The sequence below is a fragment of the Hoplias malabaricus genome, chromosome 6 (genome assembly GCF_029633855.1).
Source record: "Hoplias malabaricus isolate fHopMal1 chromosome 6, fHopMal1.hap1, whole genome shotgun sequence".
Taxonomy (NCBI): domain Eukaryota; kingdom Metazoa; phylum Chordata; class Actinopteri; order Characiformes; family Erythrinidae; genus Hoplias; species Hoplias malabaricus.
The window spans coordinates 22,527,628-22,542,689 of NC_089805.1; the positions used below are offsets into that span (position 1 = coordinate 22,527,628).

General features: G+C 39.8%; 6 non-coding genes across 6 annotated transcripts; all 6 read right to left on the reverse strand.

Annotated features, from left to right (window-relative positions):
• Window positions 1-147: 147 nt before the first annotated feature.
• Window positions 148-219, reverse strand: trnap-agg (transfer RNA proline (anticodon AGG)). The gene has a single exon. It is a non-coding gene; the product is annotated as a tRNA-Pro (tRNA).
• A 697-nt stretch (window positions 220-916) lies between these two features.
• Window positions 917-988, reverse strand: trnap-ugg (transfer RNA proline (anticodon UGG)). The gene has a single exon. It is a non-coding gene; the product is annotated as a tRNA-Pro (tRNA).
• An 876-nt stretch (window positions 989-1,864) lies between these two features.
• On the reverse strand, window positions 1,865-1,936 carry trnap-ugg (transfer RNA proline (anticodon UGG)). The gene has a single exon. It is a non-coding gene; the product is annotated as a tRNA-Pro (tRNA).
• Window positions 1,937-2,050: 114 nt separating this feature from the next.
• On the reverse strand, window positions 2,051-2,122 carry trnap-agg (transfer RNA proline (anticodon AGG)). The gene has a single exon. It is a non-coding gene; the product is annotated as a tRNA-Pro (tRNA).
• A 695-nt stretch (window positions 2,123-2,817) lies between these two features.
• On the reverse strand, window positions 2,818-2,889 carry trnap-ugg (transfer RNA proline (anticodon UGG)). Its single transcript has one exon. It is a non-coding gene; the product is annotated as a tRNA-Pro (tRNA).
• Window positions 2,890-3,003: 114 nt separating this feature from the next.
• On the reverse strand, window positions 3,004-3,075 carry trnap-agg (transfer RNA proline (anticodon AGG)). Its single transcript has one exon. It is a non-coding gene; the product is annotated as a tRNA-Pro (tRNA).
• Between the last annotated feature and the right edge of the window lie 11,987 nt (window positions 3,076-15,062).

Below are 15,062 nucleotides of genomic sequence, written 5' to 3' on the forward strand. Positions count from 1 at the left end.
CTCGTCCGGGATTTGAACCCGGGACCTCAAGCCGAAAACATGCTTGCAAATTTCCAGAGTTGTCCTGCAGGCAAGACTATGTCCAGGAAAGCAAAGCACACGGTTGAGGTCACCGTCATTGATTTCCAAACACAGGTCAGAGAAATAGGGCTCGTCCGGGATTTGAACCCGGGACCTCTCGCACCCTAAGCGAGAATCATACCCCTAGACCAACGAGCCTTTGCAGAGCTGCTCTGGATTGCGGGTCATTTCTGTGCCAACCAGTACATTTCTTAAGTCTTTTCAATCTATCTGTTGGTTGTCAGTATATTTCACTTACACACAAACCATCACTAATTCAAGCAATGTTACTCATCCAGGCTTAGCAATCAGAGAGCACGATACCACTATCTAAATACACTGAGCAAGAGCACCTTATGATGTCATTTCAACTCAGCGCTAAACTACGCATGTCATTCCATTCCTTAGAAGCTCTCTTTCTTAACATGGCCATCGCTACAGACATGCTGGCCATGATACGCCTTCAATCTCTGACAGGTGAGCTAGCGTATCCATCAAAGCAAGATAAATCATTCATCTTTCTGCCACCGATTCTGTCACTTAAATCTAACGCAGTCATTGTGCAGTCAAACATGTCACACCATGAGGAAAAATTCATGATTTTGAAATATCATTATTGATTCAATCAGACTAGAAGTATCTTTAGGGATCATAGACACTGACAAACTTGAAATGTTTCACCGTTTTATCAAGGGTTCATTTTCCATAAAAAAGATGAATTGGGAGAAGCAAGCACTGTCTTTGAAGGACAGTATACCTTGTGCAAAGGCAGAAAAAAGTCCAAATCAGCAGGGAACGCATTTTCGCAAGGGTTATCGTTCCCTGACAAACATCTCGGCGAGCAAGGATGAAAGAAGGGCTCGTCCGGGATTTGAACCCGGGACCTCTCGCACCCAAAGCGAGAATCATACCCCTAGACCAACGAGCCAAAAACATGCTTGCAAATGTCCAGAGTTGTCCTGCAGGCAAGACTATGTCCAGGAAAGCAAACGGTTGAGGTCCCCGTCATTGATTTCCAAACACAGGTCAGAGAAACAGGGCTCGTCCGGGATTTGAACCAGGGACCTCTCGCACCCTAAGCGAGAATCATACCGCTAGACCAATCAGCCTTCGCAGAGCTGCTCCGGATTGCGGGTCATTTCTGTGCCAACCAGTACATTTCTTAAGTCTTTTCAATCTATCTGTTGGTTGTCAGTATATTTCACTTACACACAAACCATCACTAATTCAAGCAATGTTACTCATCCAGGCTTAGCAATCAGAGAGCACGATACCACTATCTAAACACACTGAGCAAGAGCACCTTATGATGTCATTTCAACTCAGCGCTAAACTACGCATGTCATTCCATTCCTTAGAAGCTCTCTTTCTTAACATGGCCATCGCTACAGACATGCTGGCCATGATACGCCTTCAATCTCTGACAGGTGAGCTAGCGTATCCATCAAAGCAAGATAAATCATTCATCTTTCTGCCACCGATTCTGTCACTTAAATCTAACGCAGTCATTGTGCAGTCAAACATGTCACACCATGAGGAAAAATTCATGATTTTGAAATATCATTATTGATTCAATCAGACTAGAAGTATCTTTAGGGATCATAGACACTGACAAACTTGAAATGTTTCACCGTTTTATCAAGGGTTCATTTTCCATAAAAAAGATGAATTGGGAGAAGCAAGCACTGTCTTTGAAGGACAGTATACCTTGTGCAAAGTCAGAAAAAAGTCCATCAGCAGGGAACGCATTTTTGCAAGGGTTATCGTTCCCTGACAAACATCTAGGCGAGCAAGGATGAAAGAAGGGCTCGTCCGGGATTTGAACCCGGGATCTCTCGCACCCAAAGCGAGAATCATACCCCTAGACCAACGAGCCAAAAACATGCTTGCAAATTTCCAGAGTTGTCCTGCAGGCAAGACTATGTCCAGGAAAGCAAAGCACACGGTTGAGGTCCCCATCATTGATTTCCAAACACAGGTCAGAGAAATAGGGCTCGTCCAAGATTTGAACCCGGGACCTCTCGCACCCTAAGCGAGAATCATACCCCTAGACCAACGAGCCTTCGCAGAGCTGCTCTGGATTGCGGGTCATTTCTGTGCCAACCAGTACATTTCTTAAGTCTTTTCAATCTATCTGTTGGTTGTCAGTATATTTCACTTACACACAAACCATCACTAATTCAAGCAATGTTACTCATCCAGGCTTAGCAATCAGAGAGCACGATACCACTATCTAAACACACTGAGCAAGAGCACCTTATGATGTCATTTCAACTCAGCGCTAAACTACGCATGTCATTCCATTCCTTAGAAGCTCTCTTTCTTAACATGGCCATCGCTACAGACATGCTGGACATGATACGCCTTCAATCTCTGACAGGTGAGCTAGCGTATCCATCAAAGCAAGATAAATCATTCATCTTTCTGCCACCGATTCTGTCACTTAAATCTAACGCAGTCATTGTGCAGTCAAACATGTCACACCATGAGGAAAAATTCATGATTTTGAAATATCATTATTGATTCAATCAGACTAGAAGTATCTTTAGGGATCATAGACACTGACAAACTTGAAATGTTTCACCGTTTTATCAAGGTTTCATTTTCCATAAAAAAGATGAATTGGGAGAAGCAAGCACTGTCTTTGAAGGACAGTATACCTTGTGCAAAGGCAGAAAAAAGTCCATCAGCAGGGAACGCATTTTTGCAAGGGTTATCGTTCCCTGACAAACATCTCGGCGAGCAAGGATGAAAGAAGGGCTTGTCCGGGATTTGAACCCGGGACCTCTTGCACCCAAAGCGAGAATCATACCCCTAGACCAACGAGCCAAAAACATGCTTGCAAATTTCCAGAGTTGTCCTGCAGGAAAGACTATAACCGGGAAAGCAAAGCACACAGTTGAGGTCACCATCATTGATTTCCAAACACAGGTCGGAGAAACAGGGCTCGTCCGGGATTTGAACCCGGGACCTCTCGCACCCTAAGCGAGAATCATACCCCTAGACCAACGAGCCTTCGCACAGCTGCTCTGGATTGCGGGTCATTTCTGTGCCAACCAGTACATTTCTTAAGTTTTTCAATCTATCTGTTGGTTGTCAGTATATTTCACTTACACACAAACCATCACTAATTCAAGCAATGTTACTCATCCAGGCTTAGCAATCAGAGAGCACGATACCACTATCTAAACACACTGAGCAAGAGCACCTTATGATGTCATTTCAACTCAGCGCTAAACTACGCATGTCATTCCATTCCTTAGAAGCTCTCTTTCTTAACATGGCCATCGCTACAGACATGCTGGCCATGATACGCCTTCAATCTCTGACAGGTGAGCTAGCGTATCCATCAAAGCAAGATAAATCATTCATCTTTCTGCCACCGATTCTGTCACTTAAATCTAACGCAGTCATTGTGCAGTCAAACATGTCACACCATGAGGAAAAATTCATGATTTTGAAATATCATTATTGATTCAATCAGACTAGAAGTATCTTTAGGGATCATAGACACTGACAAACTTGAAATGTTTCACCGTTTTGTCAAGGGTTCATTTTCCAAGGACAGTCTTTGAAGGACAGTATACCTTGTGCGAAGGCTGAAGAAATTCCATCAGCAGGGAACGCATTTTTGCAAGGGTTATCATTCCCTGACAAATATCTCATCTAGTTTCTAACTTCTAGCATAATATTGTAGTGGGATGTAATCGTAAAATACCCAAGATATATATACGTAAATATTTGATATTAATAATCCAGGAAACACCGAAACACCGAAAATCCGAAACACCGCAGAGATAGAGGAAAATCGTATTTGATGTTTAGTTCTGGAGACTGCGAGGACCAGCAAAACTTCTCGTCCAAAGCTTCCATATGGATGGAACCTCCCACTCAGGACAGTGAGCCAGAGGAAATCCTTTCATCTGCGTCACCGCGCTCTGAGTACGCCCGAGGCAGCCTGACTCGTGGGTGACTAAAATCCACGCTGACCCAGCCTGAAAGCTTCCACGGAAGAACTGCGGGAACTAAGCGGGACTCCTCTCTCCCATAACCTCAAAGCGCCTCTGAAACCCATCGAGTGGTTGAGACTTCCAGAGCTGAAAATTGAATTAAATCTCTTGATAAATTTATACATTAATTAAATCTCATTTAGCAACACATTAGTCAAGTCATATCGCCTAGCCTATCTTTAAATTCGAACCAGTTTGACCTGCGTTGATCTAGTGAGAATCCCTAAGATTGTGCTATGTCTAGTAAATAGTCTCTTTTCTCTTAATAAAATATTTTCATTATTTGAAATAACAGTGTGTGGAGTCTGTTCATTAAAAGTCTGAAAATCCTGAAGAACTCACGTAGTGATGACAGTATTCACTCTCTAACTACTTGTTAATGTTTTTGCCATTTAAGTCAATCATAACAATAACAGTTATTATCATTATTCAAAACGTCATTAATCAGAAGAGTTTGAATAAGGTCAAATGCTACAAATACAATATATAAATATATATATTATATATATTTATATAAAAACACTACATACACTACAGTATATAGTTTATACGTCATAAGCATCAGATAATCACTCAAAATTTCTGCAAACTTAGTTTCCTAGCTTAGTTAGAGACCTTCCAGTTTTATATACAAGATGAAGAACAGAATGTTTTGTTCTGATAAAGCACTGACCTTGAACTGACCTGACATACACTTAGTTTGTTAGTTCTGTTGACAATTAGAAATGAATATACAGACAAAACAAGAAGACGGGGTCTTTCAGGATAGACTTATAAAATTTTCCATTACAGATTCAATGACTGTTAAGGAGCATTACGTTTGTACCTGACTTTTTTAATGTGGTAGATTTTTTTCTATGATCGGGAGGTTTTAAGGATCTAAAGATTATTTATTATAGGCAGAAAGAAGGCTAGAAATTCTAGGCAGCCAGAAGAGGGAGGAGACAGAGAGGCACCCATGGCACAAACCCAAGGTAGATAACCAGTAAATAGATGAATTCTTAAAGTCATTTAAAAGTCAATGTTGATTGCAAATTAAATGTGATTACAGTGAACAAAGTATCTTAATTTACAATATTTTGTCAGTGAGGTAGTGTGAGGGTGAGACTGTTTCTTTTTTGTCAGATCTTTGTGGCAGGCGTGGAGCCGCTAATCCACCAGGGGACAACTCCACCATTGTGTCATGGGTATACTGTCTCCTGTGTGAGGTGTGGTTCCACTGCAGCTGCAGACAGTGGAACCACTTCCAAGAGGAAGAACAAGTGTCTTCCGTGTCAGAAGATACGTGCCCTCATCATGTCCTCAAAAATTGTGTTTTTGTCATTTTAATAAAATAATTTATTTAATTAGTTCAAATATTAAATTTGATGTTTAGAGTTTTTTTCTTTTGTTTATAATTTATTTACATTTTATATTTTAATCTTATGCACTATCTTCAATTATAGTAAATTTTCCAATTGTCAAATTTTTTATTTTACAGGTTAAAAAGTTTTCCAGTTTTAAGGCAGGATCAACAAAGCAATAATGACAAAAAATACATATGTGTTTATTTAAGAATTGTCAAAAATTCTTGTAATTTTATGTAATTTTATTTGTAGATAAAATGACTTAAAACAATTAAAAATAAGTTCAAAATAATTAGAAAAATTTTATTATATACTTACAAAAATTTGAGTAATGAGTAATACTAGATATTTAGACTAGATTTAAGTAATTTTTACTTGCTTAGATTTCTTTTATTACAGTGTAACTAAGTTTTGCTGTACATCCACTAGATGTAAAATACCTAATTAACATAATAGCAAAACCAGTTATCACAGCAGATGTTGCATGATGTTTACATACACTGTTACGTTAAATATAACATTTTTAAGTTATTATACATGCTTTTAAGCTGAAAACATGACTTCCGGAAAGTTGAAAATAAAAAAAATAATAAAGTTAGGGGGCGTCAGTAATCTTAGCAGTATTGGTATCTACTTAAGCAAAAATGTCTTCATATAAAAACATATTTTCTTTCAAAGTCAAATAAGTCTTTGACATTAATCTTGTTACGCTGCGCTGTGTATGTGTATGTTTTCTCTCTCTCCCCCTATCTCTGTAAAATTATAGGTTCTGCAATCTGTTCTAGTCCGTCTGTTTGTTCACCCGCCTAGAGTTCATTCCTGATTCCAGTTCGTGTATTTGTTCGTCGTCCTGAGTCCGGTCCACCATCCAGTCCACGTGTTGTCTGTCACCGTTTCGTCTACGTCATCTCAGCGGGAATCATAAATACGTCTGTGTGTACACTGCTAGTCAGTCTTGTTTTGTGCTCTGTGATTTGTGTTGTGTATATTGAATTCTGTATGTCTACCTGGTTTTGACTTTGTTACATTCCTACTTCGACTACGAGTTTGTTTTGCCCCTTTTGAATACTGACGTTAGATCCGTTTTTTGGGGGAAAATATTGTAAACACTGTATATCAGAGGTGATTGCTCTAAGACTGCAAGGGAAGCTCAACTTCCCCTAAAATGTCAAAAAATAAGTGATCAAATATATACTGTCGTGTGTACATGTCAGTGAATAAATATGCACTACAACGCGCTCAACTTTTGTTCAGAATCAGCTTCTTATCACTGGTAAAGCTTTCCCGCAGATTCACAGTGATTTAAACAGTGTGGAGGCTGGTTGTCCACAGAGTTCAATAGCGAAGTAGCGAAGTGCAGCGAAACGAGACGAGCCATTGGATAAATGCTTTTTGATTGGCAGCGAAATGAGCGAATCAGCGACACTTTGGTGTAAAGATTCGTGGGAGCATTAAATTTTCATTCTGTTCTGAGCTGAACCATACTTTCTTAATCCTCTTAGCGGCATTTTCTTTGTTAAAAATGACTAGTGACAAATCGAACTTCTATTTCTGATGGGGTTTTTTTGGGCCAATGCCGTTTAAGCAGCCTAGCTCTGCTGGCCATTGAGAGGACACTAGTCAAGACAGGGTCACATATCATTTTCTTAAAAAGGAACAGAGGGTAGAATTTACGTATAAATAAACCGACACATTTTATGATGTAGGCCGAAATTGAGATTCCCCTCCTTGAAAGACCAGCATCCGCCACTGCTGTATATATTTCACCAGAGTAGGGTTGGCTGCCGTTTGCTTTGGGAGTGGGTTTTGTGCGTGTTTTTGTGTATACATAGGGAGTAAGGTAAGATATTGTCTTTTGTTTCCTTTTGTTTCACATAGGTAAGTTAGAGCTGTTAGTGGATCAGTTAGGAGGGGTGTTTGTTGTTTTTTGTCGGCATAAGGCCACCTGAATTTCACTGGTGTTTGGCTCATTGTAAAGATCACATCTACAATATATATATTCTATTCATTATACATTATGTGTTTCCGTTTGTGTCCTTTTGTTTCACCATTTACTTCTCTGTTACAGTTATTCCCTTCTCATACATTAATTCCAACACACACATCATTCGGTTACGGCTCAACCCTAGACTGGGTCGTAACAATCTACACACACATCTCCTGGAAAACATTTATTTAATGAGTAAAGTCCTTCTATTTATTTACAGTTAGCAAATGTTTCTGATATTTTATTTACAAGTGGCCGGAACTAGTGGTACTAACTCAAACACTGTAATATTTTTTTTACCTTAAATTTAAAGTCTCAAAATCATTGCGCTAGCTTTGGCTCTTATGGTGGTACAGAGAATTCAAGAAGCTGGGGTATAATGCCAATAAGACTGGTGAACGGACACATTTTGACTATAGATTTTTTCACCATACCCCTCTGTGCAAATGAGACTTTTTTAGAATTGTATTTATTTACTTGTGTGCATGTGTGATGTTATGCTGAATGTAAAACTATTGGATTACTGGAAATCTCAGTTCATAGTGTCCTGCACTATTTATTTATTTATTTATTCACAGGTCTCAGGGCCCATTGAACCACATGCTAAACGTCTCCACCAGCCATCATAACCTTAGCACTCACTACCACCCTCACAGCAACCAACACCACCAGCCCGGCCAGAAAAGATTTCTCTGGGCACAACCAACTTTCACACAGCGTTAACAGCAACGCACATGGCTTATTACAAACTACACTGGACGAATGGTTGACAAACACTAGTCAAACATCACAAACACATCTGACAAATCTTTGTAATAATAACAACAGCTACAGCCAATCGACAGATTTTGCGTGTGATGACCCAATATATGAAACGTGGAAACAGTTGTCTCCGAGTGAAAATATGCTTTGTCTTATGGACGAGTGTGATATGGCTATTGACGAGCTTAGTATTAACCAGCAAGACGTAGACACACAAGACAGCGATAACAGTAACGCACATGGATTATTACAAACTACACCGGATGAATGGTTAACAAACACAAGGCAAGCATCACATACACAACCGGTTAAGCGTTGTAGATATGATAGTAGTGGCGAACAATCAACAGATTTTGCATGTGATGACGCAACATATGATGCTTGGGGGCGGTTGTCTCCAAGTGAAAAACTACGCTGTCTTATCGAAGAATGTGACATGGCTATAGCAGACCTAGAAAATGATATTCAAAATAATACACAACACATAAACAATGAACAAACAGGTAGCGGTGTGACGACACCTAGACATTCAGCATTTGACCCAACAGCTCCTAACTTTGGTTTATCTGACGGTAATATAGCAGAATTGGTGAGAAATGGTGGTGTTGTAGACGATTATACCATAGTGTCTAGGAATCGGTTTAACAGTGTTGTGCTTCACCGGATGCTGAATTTACATGACGCGCCATCCACAGACATAGCTTCATACACGTCCTATATACACGATGTGTTGTCAGAAATTGTGTCATTCTCCAGGGTCTTGGCTGGTGATGGCGGTGTTATCGACATCACGCTAAGAGGTAGTAGTTTAACATCTGATGTAAACACGGTGTTGTCTTCAAGGGACGGTTACAGTGTAGACAGATTTTCAGACGCTATTGAAAGGGTTATGCAGAGCAACAACAGTATTAAAACGGATGAGAGTTTGGCGCTGACTGTCTCGATAGTCGTGGGTAAAAATGGTGGTGTTCGTCGTAAGGTGCGTGACCTAGCACACGATCAGGTGATCAAAAGGAACAGACTGAATCTTTTCTGCCCAACAAACATCTCAAACAATCTGTGTTTTGCAATCTGCATTGCTCTTTTTCTGAATCCGCATGTACCACATAACACATTAGAACCTATAGCCGAACAGATACAGATAAACATTGGCTACACACGTGACCATAGAGTAGGTTTTAATGATATTGGTCATTTTGAATATAAGTATGGTATTAAAATAGTTGTGTTCCACAAGAGACGTTCGGGTAAATTAGAAAAGTACCAAACCAAAGACAAACCACATACCAAGACTGCGTTTCTGTACCTCCATGACGGTCATTATTATTTGGTAAAAAATTTGAAAGCGTTCATGGGGGTGCCGCATGTTTGCGCGTTTTGTTATACGGGCTACACTAACGCCAGAGATCATAGCTGTAAATATAGTTGCAATGTGTGTCAAGATGCGATGTGTCACAAACACCCCAGGCGTGTGAAATATTGTGATGACTGTTCGCGTTACTGCAAGTCTGTCTATTGTTATGAGCAGCATAAGAAACAAAAACAACAGTCTACTACAGGGGTGATAGCATCCTCATGCAATCTAACTAAGTATTGCAAAAAATGTGGCCATCGTTATCACGTAAGTTTAATAAAAACAAAACACCACAAGTGTGTGTCGGGTCGTTGTGTTCATTGTGGTGAAGATTTAATATCGGACACCACACATGAATGTTACATACATGTGTACATACATGTTACATATGATGGTACAGAATTCACTGCAGAAGGGTCTGACTGCATAGAAAGGCTTATGAGAAAGTTTAGACAGCTCAAATATCAAGGGTACACATGGTTAGCACACAATGCGGCCGGTTTTGACAATTTTCTATTATTGGAATATTTTTCTAGTGTGGGTGTCGCTGTCAAAATCACCATGATGGGGTGTAGACTGATCTCCATGTATGATGAAACATACAAACAACGTTACATAGACTCATATTCATTCATTCCAATACATTTGGCTAAAACAACATCAGCCTTAAATCTAACATGCTCCGAGAAAGGACATTTCCCACACAAATTCAATTTAAAACAAAATGAGAACTATGTGGGGCCATACCCTGAAAAAGGTTCAGTGCACAAAGCTAGACCCGTTTAATTATACGACATTAGCATCATGTTGTATGGCAGTATACAAAACACATTTTCTACCAAAAGACACGCTGGCACTGACACACAACAACGCATACATTAACCAGCACAAGACATTCTCTAATGTCTCTATTGAATGGCTTGAGTATGTTAAGCATGTAAGAGATGTTCATGTGCACCACGCTTTAACTCACGGGGAAATGAAGTTTGGCGCAAATTATGTGGATGGTTATTATGAAAAAGATGGTGTGCGAAAAGCTTTAGAATTTAATGGTTGCATGCATCATGGTCATGAATGTCGTTACAACCCGAACCAGAGCCATCCTATGTCAAAGGTCTTGTATGGTGATTTGCGAATGCGGTTTGATACCAAGGTGGAGACGCTTGTTCGAGCATATGGTCTAGAAGTTGAAGTGATGTGGGAATGTCAGTGGGCATCTGCTAAGAGGGATGATTTGGATGTTGTCACGTTCATTTCTAATTACACAGCTCCTGAAAGGCTCAAACCAAGAGACGCACTTTTTGGTGGTCGAACAAATGCGTATAATTTGTATTACAAAGCAAAGGAGGGTGAGAAAATTAGTTATTTGGACTTCACCAGCTTGTACCCATTCTGCCAGGCCCGGAAGAAATACCCGGTAGGGCACCCCCAAATATTTTTCAAAGACTTTCAACCTCTTGAGGATTACTATGGTCTAGTCAAGGCAACAGTATATCCGCCAAGAAAACTCCTCCACCCTGTTTTACCATACCGTTGTAATGGAAAGTTGATGTTCCCGCTGTGCCGCACATGTGCCGAGCACGAAAGCCAGTTGCGTTCGTGTATGCATAGTGATGAAGAGAGATCTATAACGGGGTCATGGGTCAGTATTGAACTAGTGAAGGCTGTTGAGAAAGGGTATGTAGTTGCAAACATCCACGAAGTTTGGCATTTCCCAGACAGTTCAGAGACGTTGTTCTGCGAGTATGTAAAGACGTTTTTACAGTACAAGCAGGAGGCCAGTGGTTATCCAGCACATGCTGTCACAGAGGAAGAGAGGGCTGAATACATCAGGGATTATTTTGAAAAGGAAAATATCCAACTGAATCCTGACAAGATATGCCTTAACCAGGCGCGTCGCTCTATTAACAAATTGTTGTTAAACAGCTTGTGGGGCCGTTTTTCAATGAGGGAAAACCTGCCCGTGTCTGAAGTGTTAACGGACCCTGAACAGTTTTCACAACACATCTTTGGTGACGGCTATGAGGTTAAACACTTTTCATTTGTGTTCGACACCGCAGCATTGATTCAGTGGTGCTGTTCGGCTGGAGACAGCTGTCCAACACGTGATATTAATGTATTCCTTGGCGCATTTACAACAGTGCACACTCGTTTAGAATTGTATAATCTAATGGATAAATTGGGAGACAGATTGTTGTATAGCGACACTGACAGTGTTATTTTTGTTTCTCGTGAAGGTGATTGGGAACCCCCTCTGGGGCCTTATTTAGGCGATTTGACAGACGAGATTGGTGGTGGTGATTACATTACAGAGTTCTGCTCGGGAGGTCCTAAGACGTACGGTTATCTTACAGCTGGCGGTAAAACATGCATGAAAGCAAAGGGCATTACACTAAATTTTGAAAACTCAAAAGTTATTAGACTCGACACACTTATTGACCTTGTTGATAATTATGTGACGAATCGCGATACTAGCCGACACATACTTGCTCGCGCTGACGGCATTGTGAGAAATAAAAAGAACCTCACGCTAAAAAACAAATCAGTAGTGAAGCGGTTTAAAGTTGTGTACAACAAACGTGTCCTGTTGCCTGATTTTTCAACACTTCCTTATGGGTACTAAAGACGGTCGAGGTGTGATAGATGTTGACGGGTTTGATTTTAGATTACAACACCCATTTTCGTGTGCAATAAGCGGACCATCAAATTCCGGAAAAACTTTTTTTGTAAAACAGCTGATTGAGCGTTCTGATGAGTTGATTTCAAATAAAATAGAAAACATAGTATACATTTATGACTGCTGGCAACCCCTTTATGATGAAATGTTAAAGATAAGAAATATTATTTTTGTTCAAGGGATACCAAAGTCGCTATGTGACGACACACTTTTACCGCTTAACAGAAATAATTTGTTAATAATTGATAATGTTATGAAAGACGCCAGCAATAATGCCGAAGTGGAAAATGTGTTTACACAGTATGTACATCACAGAAATCTAAGTGCCATTTACTTAATGCAAAATTTGTTTTTTCAAGGAAAGTCTAGTAGGACAATTAGTTTGAACACAAACTCATATTATTTAAAAATCCTAGAGACAACAATTAGGTTTGTGTATTAGGTAGACAGATGTACCCCGGCAACACCAAATTTTTCATGGAATGTTTTCAAAACGCTGTTAGCAAGCCGTTCGGTCACCTTATAATTGATTATAAAGCTAAGACTCCTGAAAACTTTTCAGAACGTCTCAGAACAGATCTGCTTTCAAACACGCCTGTTGTTTACATTCCGAAAATACGCAGATAGATCAGTATGTCGGACAGACTATATAGAAACCTACCGCTTCTTAAACTTTTATTTAAAGCCACACCAGCACAGAGACGTGTTATTTTACAAACGGCGTCTAATGAACTTATCTTACCTCAGCACCAGTTGGATAAGTTAAAGAGTGATAACAGTCGGGGCGCTGTCCGACAAATTGTAGAAAATGATTTGGACATGTCGATCAGAGATATTTTGGCCAGGAGGGATCTCGACCCCCACGAGAAGGCCAAACTTTATACATCCGTGTTACAGAGATATTTAACCATCGCTAAACATGGTGATATGGAGACCAATACTTTAATATTGTCATTGCCGCCTGCGGATACTGTTAATAAGGAAATAAATGTTGTCGATCAGACTGGTAACAAACATTCCATAACCGATGATGTTCTTAGAAATGTATCTTCGCGAAGCAGACAGAATGTTCAGTATGTTTTAGATACAATGTCTAAATCAAAAGATGTGTCTTCCTGGAATGAATTAGGAGAATTTGTCTTAAATGGACGTGTTGAACCCCCCAGATTTCTCTGCCCCGTTTTAGACAGAAGTGTTTGGATAAACTTCTAATTGTCATATATTTTATTTTTATTTTATCTGGTGTGTGATTGTGTTGTTCATTTGAATGTTTTGAATATTTTTCACATTGTTTGAAAAACTGTCATTTGTTGTTTTATTATTGTTACATGTATATTTGTAAATAAATGAACCAGAGTTGAAAATCTTTTTGAAAATCAGTGTTTTTATTCGTCAGCTTTACACTACACAGGGCTATACAATAAACATCTCTCCTTTTTGAACATGTTGTATACAAATAAACGACCTGTTCTTACAAACACACGGATACAAATGTTTCACAAAGGCTGAAACCATATTGTCACTTTTAGTTAAATTAAAACCATATTTTGACATCACTTCTTCATAATTACACAGTCTAACCATGTGGTATAGAAAAAACACACAATGTTGACCGCATGTGGTTGATGTAAAATCTTGAACTTGTCTGGTAGAATACCTCAAAGTCATGCATGTTGTTTTAAGGAAATCACTAATAATTTTAGGGAACTTGTCTTAGGTAGGTGCATTTCCAAAACTGGCAAAAAAACACCCGACCCGGTCTTCACTTATGTAGATAGCAAGCCAATGTTCGCCAGGAAGATCAGATGAGTGTGTACTGACAATAGCCGTCACAGGTAATTTCCATATACCATTTGTTGGTAATTGGTCACATGCTAACACACCGAGAAAATGTGTGTTAACAGCCACTTTGTCCATTACAGCAGACAGCTCCAACGTATTCATTAGTAAAAATCCACTAAAACTTGTCTTCGGTTAGAGATTTCAATGATGCTGTCAAAAACAGCATACACAACCAAATTTACAGTATGCGGGAGCGGCTGTCTGAAACGGGCCTCCAGTCTAATATTACCTGATTTGACCAAAGACACGTGTTGACCGCATTCTTCATCAGGTGTGAGATTAAACGCATACAGAGTGTAGCCCTGTAGGAAATCCTGCCTATCAATTGGCAATGCCTGGTTTTTCAGATGTCTTCCAGATGCAAGTGCTAACTGGAAGAATTCGCGCACGGCGGAACCAGTGTGGAAATCGGGTTGGGGTGGTTTGGCTGGAAATTGCTGGCCGTCTAAATAGACCGCAAGAAACTCCAAGTTGTAATGTTTAAACGCGAAGGGGTTTTTATTATAGGCGCCTGTGAATGCATCATTATCAACCATGGCTATTATCATAGACTTAGGTAGAGTCCCCAAGAACAAATTTTCTTGGTTAGAAACACGTGTTTCAGCAGGTATGGAAAAATTTTTTAGACACACTCTGTCAATGGGGTATTTAGCCGTTGTTGACAACAATGTCTGGGCATGACCTAACCTTACAGCTGTTGACACAGATACTTTTTTGACAAATAATGATGCAGAGAGAATATTCACTTTGTATGCTAATGCGTCATGCCGCATTAGACAGAAATCATCCTTATTACGTGTCATGCGAATTTTTATATCAACACCGTTAAGCATCAATTTCTCCTGAAAAAATATGTCGCTATGAATCGGGGTCAGCAGTTCTACCACATTACTAGCGTTTGTAAATGCGGCCCTCTTTGCCAAACCGCGATTGTTCCTTGCGGGGTTTGTTTCATCCATATGCCCTGCAGTGTCCAGATAAAAGAGGCCTGAAGAGAAGACAGTTTCCAGGGTGTCCCGACCAT